This window comes from Halichoerus grypus, chromosome 3 (assembly GCF_964656455.1).
Source record: "Halichoerus grypus chromosome 3, mHalGry1.hap1.1, whole genome shotgun sequence".
NCBI lineage: Eukaryota > Metazoa > Chordata > Mammalia > Carnivora > Phocidae > Halichoerus > Halichoerus grypus.
The window spans coordinates 200,508,169-200,518,735 of record NC_135714.1 but is presented as its reverse complement, the minus strand read 5'-3'; the positions used below and the strand labels follow the sequence as shown (position 1 = coordinate 200,518,735).

The following is a 10,567-nucleotide window of genomic DNA, read 5'->3' as shown; positions in this document are numbered from 1 at the left end:
GCACATATATATATATATATATATATATATATATATATTATTTATTTATAAAAAGTCTATTTTTCAGATTGAGAATAAGTAAATTATAAAAAATACCTGCTGACAGTAATACTGATTTCAATATTATCCAATGAAAAGCTTTAAAGTAGAGCAGTTTATGTAGGTATCAAAACCCTTATTAAAATTATCTTTATATCTTATATGGTAATATTTTCAATTTTCCATATATTTTTTTTTTAAAGATTTTATTTATTTATTTGAGACAGAGAGAATGAGAGAGAGAGAGAGAGCACATGAGTTGGGGGAGGGTCAGAGGGAGAAGCAGGCTCCCCGCCGAGCAGGGAGCCCGATGCAGGACTCGATCCAGGGACTCCAGGATCATGACCTGAGCCGAAGGCAGCCGCTTAACCAACTGAGCCACCCAGGCACCCCTTCAATTTTCCATATTTTGAAGGGAAAATAATGGATAAGTGGGCTCACACTGACTACATATTAGATATAGAAGATACCTATATAGAAGATATTAGAAATCAATAACAATTTTAATCTATTTTTGTTCCACTTGCTGTATCTTCCTTAAATTTCAAAGGAATGAGTTCAGAACATCTGTAAAAAATGAAAAGCATCAATAGAAACAAAATTAAGTAATAAAAGAGACTAATCTAACTTCTTCTAGTGTCTAACTGACCCAGGAATTTTTTTTTTTAAATAACATCATGAAATTTGATATAACATTTTTCTTAAATCAGATAAGTATTAATGTTCTATATTTTGTCATCAAATTGATATAAAAGTAAAATATGATTATATAAATTGCTGAAATGAAGATTGTAGATATTTCAGTACTCAGAGTACTTGAAGTATGTTTGTGAACATGGACTCTGAAAAAATACATTCATCTGTATTTATATCCATTCACTGGTTAAATACATTTTTTCATGTGAAAGAAACTGGAGGAATACATAGATGTTCAACCAATGGTTTCTGTAAAGGGCATTCCAGAAAAACTCACAGCTGTTTAAGCTCTGGTCTTTAGCTTCAAGTTATTTTAAAAATGAATGGTTCTTTCTTAGAAATTTTTATGTTTATCATAGAGATAAACTTCATGTAAAGAAGAAAACATTACTAATACGTTTCACCACTCTTAACATTATAATCTACATATTTTCAGTCTTTCTAGATGTATGTATTTGCCTTTAGATGTTCTTTTTTAATAGCTTCAAGTTTACTTCTCAGGGAGCTCTTTATTGTCCAATTAGGTCTGACCCATTATTATAGTGCCCTGATTATACATCACTTTCTCTAACTTTTTTTATTTGTGTACTTTTTAACTTTGTCTCACACAGTAAATAAAAACTCCATAAGAGCTGAGACTATGTCTTTTCTATTCATTAGTTTATTCCTAGTATCTTGCATAGGAGTTCACAAAAATATATGTTCAGGTATGTCTTCCATTTGAATTATCAAAATATGTTCATTGTAAATAAAAAAAAGAAAACACACCACTGGAAAAATATTGAACACCCTTAGGTTGATATTTGATTGACAGTGCATTCCAATTCTGAAGTCGTGGGCATCTTCATACTGCTGAATCTTTCCATGCATAAACATGATCTGTCTTTTTATTTACTCAGTGACTTTTTTTTGTCCCTCCATAAAGTTAATTTTCTTCACTTTAAGTTCTACACACTGTTACTTAAGTATTTCATGTCTCTTGTTGCTACTTTTATTAGGATTATTTCCTATTAATCTTTTAAACAGTTTTTCTAAAAATTAGCATCAAATTATTTATGTCTATATAATTTTGTTGTGGACTGCTAATCTCCAGTCCATTCTGAAAGTTTTTAACTCTATTGTTTATTTTTTTTTAAAGAAAATGCAGTTATTGTATTAAATTATTTTTCCATTCCTGGAATGCATTCTCCTCTCTTGTTATTGTGATTAAAAACTATTTTACCACATTCTGTTGGCTGACATTTAAATTATGCTCTTTGTATCTGTTTTCTTAAGGCAAAGTGTTCTGGAGTTCCCTCTGTGGGTTGCTGAGAGCACAGTGTTGGCCTGGAGCAACACAAGGAGGGAGGTAAGGTGCTCTGACAAGGTTGGAGGCAGGAAGGAACCTCCTTGGCAGGCTTCAGCCTAGAAAACTCCTTGGGGCACTCGGAGTTTTGCTGGATAGTAAGAAATGGAAAAGAAGTTGGAAATGCAGATTATTTGATTCAGAGGATGCCATCATTCTCACTTTTAAAACGTCAGCTGATGATGTCCCAAAAGTTCATTTTTGCTTTTGTTTCCCTTGCCTTTATAGACATGTCTTGAATGAGGTCGTTGTGGCCAGTGTCGAAGAGGTTACTACCGATGTTCTCCTCTAGGATTTTGATGGATTCCTGTCTCACATTTAGGTCTTTCATCCATTTTGAGTTTATCTTTGTGTATGGTATAAGAGAATGGTCCAGTTTCATTTTTTGCATGTGGCTGTCCAATTTTCCCAGCATGATTTATTGAAGAGATTGTATCTTTCCATTAGATAGTCTTTCCTGATTTGTCAAAGATTAGTTGTTGGTGGGAATGCAAGCTGGTACAGTCACTCTGGAAAACAGTATGGAAGTTCCTCAAGACATTAAAAATAGAGCTACCGTACGACCCAGCAATTGCACTACTAGGTATTTATCCTAAAGATACAGACGTAGTGAAAAGAAGGGCCAGATGCACCCAATGTTCATAGCAACAATGTCCACAATAGCCAAACTGTGGAAGGAGCCGAGACGCCCTTCAACAGACAAATGGATAAAGAAGATGTGGTCTATATATACTATGGAATATTACTTAGCCATCGAAAAGGATGAATACCTACCATTTGCATCGACATGGATGGAACTGGAGGGGATTATGCTAAGTGAAATGAGTCAAGCAGAGAAAGACAATTATCATAGGGTTTCACTCATATGTGGAACATAAAGAAAAGCTCGGAGGACCACAGGGGAAGGGAGGGAAAACTGAATGGGAAGAAATCAGAGAGGGAGACAAACCATGAGAGACTCTGGATTCCGGGAACCAAACTGAGGGTTACAGAAGGGAAAGGGGTTGGGGGATGGGGTAACCGGATGATGGGTATTAAGGAGGTGTTGTGATGAGCACTGGGCATCATATGCAACTAATGAATCATTGAACACTACCTCAAAAACTCATGAGGTACTATATGCTGGCTAATTGAACATATAATAAAAAAATAATTAAAAAATAAAGAAAAAGTTAGTAAAAAAAAAATAAATAAAATGTCAGCTGTACCCTGCTGACCCTCTCTGTTCCTCGAGCGTGTTCAGTTAAATGCTATCACACACAGAGCATTTGGGTATTGCTTGGGGAAGTAAAGAGAAAAGATTGTGTTCCTAATTTGGGTCAATGCCGTGGAAAAGACTGTCGAGAAGACAAGATGTGAGTGTGATCCATAATTCAGCAGGAATAGAAAGCTGGAAGATGGTGAGGGTTAGATGGTGACAGCCTCCTCCACTCCACTGGCTCATCAGGAAGGACCAGGTCTCTCCACACAGATGTTGTTCCCTTCCTGGCTGTTTAGTTCACTCTTAGCCCGAGTGTTGCACATTTACATTTCTTGGAATTTTAGCTCCCAGACACTTGACAACCTCTTTAAAAAATTCTCCTTTGCCACCTTTTGATCTTAATTGATTAAAAAATAACTTTCCTATTTATAATTTAGCCTACATCAATCGCATTTAGTTTAGCCTAAATCCAATTTATGAAAACTTCTTTATCAATAGAGTCATAGACTCATATTATTAAAATAAAGCATGCACCAAGGATCCTAGATCTTGAAGAATTTTGTCTGAAAGTGATAAGTACACTTAAACTGGATTCATGTCTTTGCTTAGCCATTTATTAGCTTGGAGATTTGGGGCAAGTTATTTAACCTCTCCGGGCCTCAGTTTACTTCTTTGTAAAAGGATGCTGACAGTATCCTAGGTATAGGTGTGCAGGAGGTTCAAGGGAGATGAAGTAGCCAAGCCGGTCGCAGAGTGCGTGGCACACAGTAGCTACTCAAGAAAAGTGAGTTCACTTTACTCTATCTGGACTCAATATAGTTGCTGTTTTTTTTTTTTAAAAACCCAATAGGAAGTAAAATGGGACTGACTGAAATTCAGAGTTATAAAGCCACGTATTTAACTAAGAGAAAACTGCAGACAGAGAATAGAATTATATATAGAACATAAGCTCTAAGATTCAGGTTCAAATTATTTATGGATAATTAATTTAAAAACCCCATGTCAAATGTATCATATATATATATTATTGTACTGTAAAATATAAATTGGGCATTTCTGAGAAGTTTTGTTGCTCTTAATTTTTTTAAAGGAGGTGAGGCACATTGGCGACAGTTCAAATTGTCACCTCCCATACCTACCCTCAGACGTGGCAGCGAGCATTTGAGGTATTCTTCCCTTCTTCACCATCGCGACTTCTGAGGTTGTAAACTGGCTTCTGTCCCCATAAGTCTTCAATATCGGCAAAGTTTTTTAAAGTCTCTATTAACTTAAAAATTTTTCATGACTATCAGTTCCTATGAAATTGCATTATTTGATTTATATTTTATTTATCTTATTGACACAAATTTTCGGCTTTGCTGTTGACTGCTGAATGTGTTGCCATCAACCAATGCTAAGATTTTTCTTATAATTACCTCTAAAATTACAGATTCAACCAATAATGTGGTTATATTCATTGTTAATAAATTAACGACGTTAGGGGTCAATATTGATATTGCAGCCAGATACCAATCTGTTTTGTTTTGATAAATGACATGCAAGGTCTTAGAAAAGAGAAATTTTGTCACTTTCATTGGGGCAAATAGATTTAAAAATTTAAGATAACTAAAATGCTCCTTTACTAAAGGTTAAAACAATCAGAAATTTCCAGAAATAAAATTAATAGCTATTTACCCATAGGCTTGTAATAATCTAGATCAATATATTTCTATATTTAATCTGTAACTTTCTCCCCAGGGATTTATGTTTTTCATTTTTATTTTGCTTGAAATCTTTCTGGCACCCAAGAAGTTTGATACATAGAAAAGTGAACTAAGACTTTTTAAAAAGATACACAGAGATTTCCAGACTCTGGGTTTCCTGAGATGAAAGACTCTGCTTAATTCTCTTTTAAGACCAATTTCTCCATTCATTTCTGTTCCCTAATTGCATATATTTAAAAAAAACTCAGCCCAAGAAAAAAACGTGTGTCCACTAACTCTCCATCTATAACAAGGATTCTTATAAATGAAATGATCTTTCCAAATGTCTGTTGTTCATTCTTGTCTTTATTCAGTGTTATTTAATATTTTTAAGGCCTGGGACTTTTGCCCTTTCTCTGGCCACTGTTCATTTTCAAAGGTTTAGGATTGAGGCATCACAGAAAACTGAATACAAAGGCTCTTCTATTATTTCCTGATCAAAGTATCATCTCAAAGTTAACAACCATTGAATTTCAAACACAAATATAGGAAAAAAGGAATAGATCCATATTATCATTATTATCTGAAAGGAAGTTGAAACCAGCTTTTACAATAGGCACAACAGTGAGACAATCAAACTACATTTCTCTATGCTGCCTACTACTTGCTCACTTTTGGAAATGTACCTGATACTCTTTATTTTGCTACGAGGATTTTTTTCTCCTATGAGTTTTTTTTTCCCCTCATTAATTGTCTTTCTTTTTTATCACATGGATTCCACTCCCAGCTGCTTCCCCCTTCCTCCCTGGTGTCCTTCTGTACCCCAGAGTAATGAACTTGGATAATGTATAAATAGCAACAGAGGAAAAAAAGACATAAAACGTAAATCTTTTATATCCCATCCAGCTCCACATTTTATCTACATGACATATTCCCATGTGTGATTCACATTATTTTTACCCTATTTTGCTGCTTTAGGATAGATTCATCAGACTGTTTAACAAAGAATATTTCAATTTAGGATGCACCTGCACAAATGTGGGCAAATAGTCCCACATTTCTCAGTCGATCAGTGTTCTGATTCATTTAAGGTGCTAAAATTTTAATTCACATGAAATATTTCTAAAGTAAGAAGTTCCAAAATGTTGATTTCGATTTGGTGTTTCTGCCCAATTTAACAGGAAAAAAAGAAGAGGACAGAATAGTAAATCCTACTGAAATCATCAGCAATGGAGAGGACAGTAGGATCCCATTTTCATTTATGCTGTCATGTTGATGGATTAGTTTACATTATACATGGGTTACATGCCAAATGATGTGTTTTGATTCTGATTCCAAGGAAAACAGTGGGAATCTTGAGCACTAAAAGTCCTGAAAGAGTTGTTATTTCTGGCCCTTTGATAGAAATAAAGGGAGATTCATAGCTAAAAAACATCAAAGTGTCAAAATCAACTTCACATGTAGTTTACCCATCTGATGAGGCACGACGTGAAGAGTTAGAGCCGGCTGTGAGTCCATGGACTCTAACAAAGTCTCTCTGTGTCCCATGGCCTAAAAGGCTTCTTTCTCTGTGTCTCAGGTACAGGGATGTCTGTGTGGTCAGGACTAAGGTCAACCTCACTGTCTCAGGCACCTTCAGGTACCACGAGGAAAGCACGGACCCGTTCCCGAGCACCCCAAGAAGTACACAAAGTGGCTGAGCAGACAGAAGGAGGGGTTAGCATGGAGGCTGAGGAGCATGCTGGGACAAGACCTAACGACTGGATGCCAGGGAGGGATGTCAACATCAGCAAAGAGACAAGATGGGGCCAGCGCTCAAGGCTGGAGGCATAGGTCTGTAGGAGCCAGTGAATGTGTGGTGAGCATAAGAGAGTCTCCTCCCCTTTGATGGTGAGGCAATGGATAAGCCACCTCAGGAACCCAGATCACACCCTGGGAAAAGAGAATTAGGCATGTTGGGAGGGAACTTCCTGAATTGACAGAGTAGATACCCTGGAGTGATCTACCCGAGTTGACAGAATTACCTTGAACATACGAGAGTAAGGCATTTCACTACCAAGCAGCTTCGGAGTCTCATGAGATAAGTGTAATTACAGAGAAATAAACGACATCTTTGTACACTTGGGTGTGTGACAATGTAAAATGTCAATATTTCCCAATGTGTTAGACATGCAGAAGGCAGATTTTCCACTTTGTAGTAAATGTTAGAAATTATTCTCTTTTATCACTCTAAACATTTTCTAAGTTCATAATGAGAAATGGCTTTTTGTTCTTTGGTTTTTAGAAAGTATAGAATTTACAACACAGACCCTTTAGGTTTGTTTTCCATTCCATTGTCATTTCACTAGATTTGAACCAAAGCAAAATAAAGCTAGGTATCAAATAAATATATTAACTTTACATTTTTGAGTATATTCTCTCATGGTGTAATTTTAACGTTCATTGGTGATATTGATATGAAGGTCAGATTTACTGAGAGGTAACACTCAGTCTTTGAAGCATCACCCAAGTGTGTAAGTAAGGTCTTTGTCCACTAATGAGTGTTCTTTCATGTTCCTGGTTTTGTAAAGCCTTGCGCTATGAATGGACCGTCAAGCAACTCCCAGCTGCACCAAGGCTGTCAGATGGCCGTATCCATGGCGACATGCCAAAAATGGTGACATAAGTTAATCCATTTGTGTGGAATTCTCAGTGAGAGTCCACTTTCATCTTTCAGAGACTACTGATGGTAATGTATAATACTGAGCAAAAGCAAAACAGTGATGGACTAGCTACAGGATCTTCTTCCTGTAAACAGTGGGGCTTTTTTCCTTTTTTATCTGCTAGAGAGGACAGGGAACAGGTGGGGATTTGATATTGCCACGATAATGTTCCTTTAATAAAAGTTATATTAATTGAATGTTCACGTGTAGGCTCCTTTTCACTTTCTCTCACCAGTGCCATCTAATTAGCCCTGAAAATAAGTACAGTGATTTGCACAGTGGTACAAAATTAAAAAGTAATCTTTTATATTGCTGTTTTATTGCTTATACTATTCATGTAACATACAGCATAAGAGATATCTCCAGCATCAGATTTGGAATTGTTAGCTTACTTTGTTATATAAATAACTGTAATAAGAAAGCCAAGTCTTTATTTTTTAGAAAAGCTAAAAAAAAAAAAAAATTACTGAATGTCTTCTTTGCCTTGTCTGAAGCTTGTATTAGTCCCTCATCTAGACAAGTCCACTCTTCAATTACCATATCTTAAAAAAGCATTATTTTCCTGGTGTTAGGATGAATTTACATAAAGCCAAACTACAAATCACATTGTCAAAATTATTTAATGAATTATTAAAGCAAGGTAACTATTCACAAATTGAACATAGCTGGCAGATAATGCCTTTTAATTCAGAATTTACATTAATTACTCAAGATATTCAATTAAAAGCAAAAAGTGATGTACTTTATATTTTCTTTTTACTCCTGGCTTGGGAACCTGCATTGTATTTCTACACACAAAAATGAAAGGAATTCTTTTCTGTCATGCTGTTCTTAGCTTTTTCAAGTCATGCAACTCTTTGAGAATTGATAAGCTCTTTAAATAGTCTGGCTTTCATGAAAAAATTATAAGGCATGATAAAAGGCAAGAAAAAAACCACAGTCTGAAGAAACAAAGTATTCATTGGATCCAGATGCAGATAGAACACAGGTGTTGATGTTATCAGGCAAAACATTTTACATAACTATAGTTAATAAATTAAAGGATTTAATGGAAAAAGTATACAACATGCAAGAACAGCTAGATAATGTAAGAAGAGATGGAAACTCTAAGAAAGAATCAAAATGACATGCTAGAAATAAAAACACTGTAACAGAATTGAAGAATGTCTTTCATAGGTTCATCAGTAGACTGGACACAGCTGAGGAAAGAACCAGTGAGACTGATAGATGATAGGTCAACAGAAATTTTAGGACTGTTTTTTCTGGCTGTGTGAAAAATGCTGTTGGTATTTTGATAGGGATTGCATTAAATGTATAGATTGCTTTGGGTAGTATAGACATTTTAACAATATTTGTTTTTCTGATCCATAAGCATGGAATATCTTTTCATTTGTATGGAACCACAGAAGACCCTGAATAGCCAAAGCAAACTTGAAATAGAAAGGCAAAGCTGAAGACATCACAATTCCAGACTTCACATTATATTACAAAGCTGTAGTATGGTGCTGGCACAAAAATAGACACAGAGATCAATGGAAGAGAACAGAACAGAAAATCCAGAAATGAACCCACAACTATATGGCCAATTAATCTTTGGCAAAGCAGGAAAGAATATCCGATGGGAAAAAGGCAGTCTCTTCAACAAATGGTGTTGGGAAAATTGGATAGCAACATGCAAAAGAATGAAACTTGACGACTTGCTTTCATCATACCCCAAAATAAATTCAAAATGGATGAAAGACCTAAATGTGAGGCATGAAACCATTAAGATCTTAGAGGAAGACAAAGGCAGTAACCTCTTTGACATCTGCCATAGCAAATTCTTACTAGATATGTCTCCTGAGGCAAGGGAAACAAAAGCAAAAATAATCTATTGGGACTTCATCAGCATAAAAATCTTCTGCACAGTGAAGGAAACAATCAACAAAACTACAAGATAACCTACAGAATGGGAGAAGATATTTGATAATGACATATACGATAAAGCTAGTAACCAAAATATATAAAGAACTTATAAAACACAACACCCCAAAAATGAATAACCCAAGTGAAAAATGGGAAGAAGGCATATATAGACATTTTTCCAAAGAAGACCCACGGATGGCCAACAGACACATGAAAAGATGCTCAAGATCACTCATCATCAGGGAAATACAAATAAAAACTACAATGAAGTATCATCTCACACTTGTCAGAATGGCTAAAATTAACAACACAACTCTTCATATTTTTCTATGACCAAGACAATTTAAATAACAAAAGGTTGGGGCACCTGCATCTATCTCAATCAGTTAAGTGTCCAACTCTTGATTTCAGCTCAGGTCATGATCTCAGGGTTCTGGATTGAGCCCTGCATTGGGCTCTGTGCTCAGCAGAGAGTCTGCTCGAGGATTCTCTCCCCCCGCCCCGTCCCTACCCCTGCTCATGTGCATGCATGCTCTCTCTCTTTCAAAAATAAATAAATAAATCTTTAAAAAAATAAAAAAAACTAAAATAAAATTAACAACGCAAGAAACAACAGGTGGCGAGGATGTGGAGAAAGGGGAACCCTCTTACGCTGTTGGTGGGAATGCAAACTGGTGCAGGCACTCTGGAGAATAGTATGGAGGTTCCTCAAAAAGTTAAAAATAGAGCTACCCTATGATTCAGCAATTGCACTGCCAGGTATCTACCCAGAGAATACAAAAACACTAATTCAAAGGGATACATGCATCCCAGTGTTTATAGCAGCAATATAATAATAGCCAAATTATAGAAATAGCCCAAATTTCCATCGACTGATGAATGGATAAAGAAGTGATATATATATAAAATGGAATTTTACTCAGCCATCAAAAAGAATGAAATCTTGCCGTTTGCAATGATGTGGACATGGATGGAACTAGAGAGTACTATGCTAAGT

General features: G+C 35.7%; 1 long non-coding RNA gene across 1 annotated transcript; it reads left to right on the top strand.

Moving 5' to 3' along the window:
* The first annotated feature begins 2,008 nt into the window (after positions 1 to 2,008).
* LOC144381299 (uncharacterized) lies at positions 2,009 to 8,145 on the top strand. The gene is made up of 3 exons (XR_013446215.1): positions 2,009 to 2,083; positions 6,543 to 6,796; positions 7,534 to 8,145. It is a non-coding gene; the product is annotated as an uncharacterized LOC144381299 (long non-coding RNA).
* Positions 8,146 to 10,567: the final 2,422 nt, after the last annotated feature.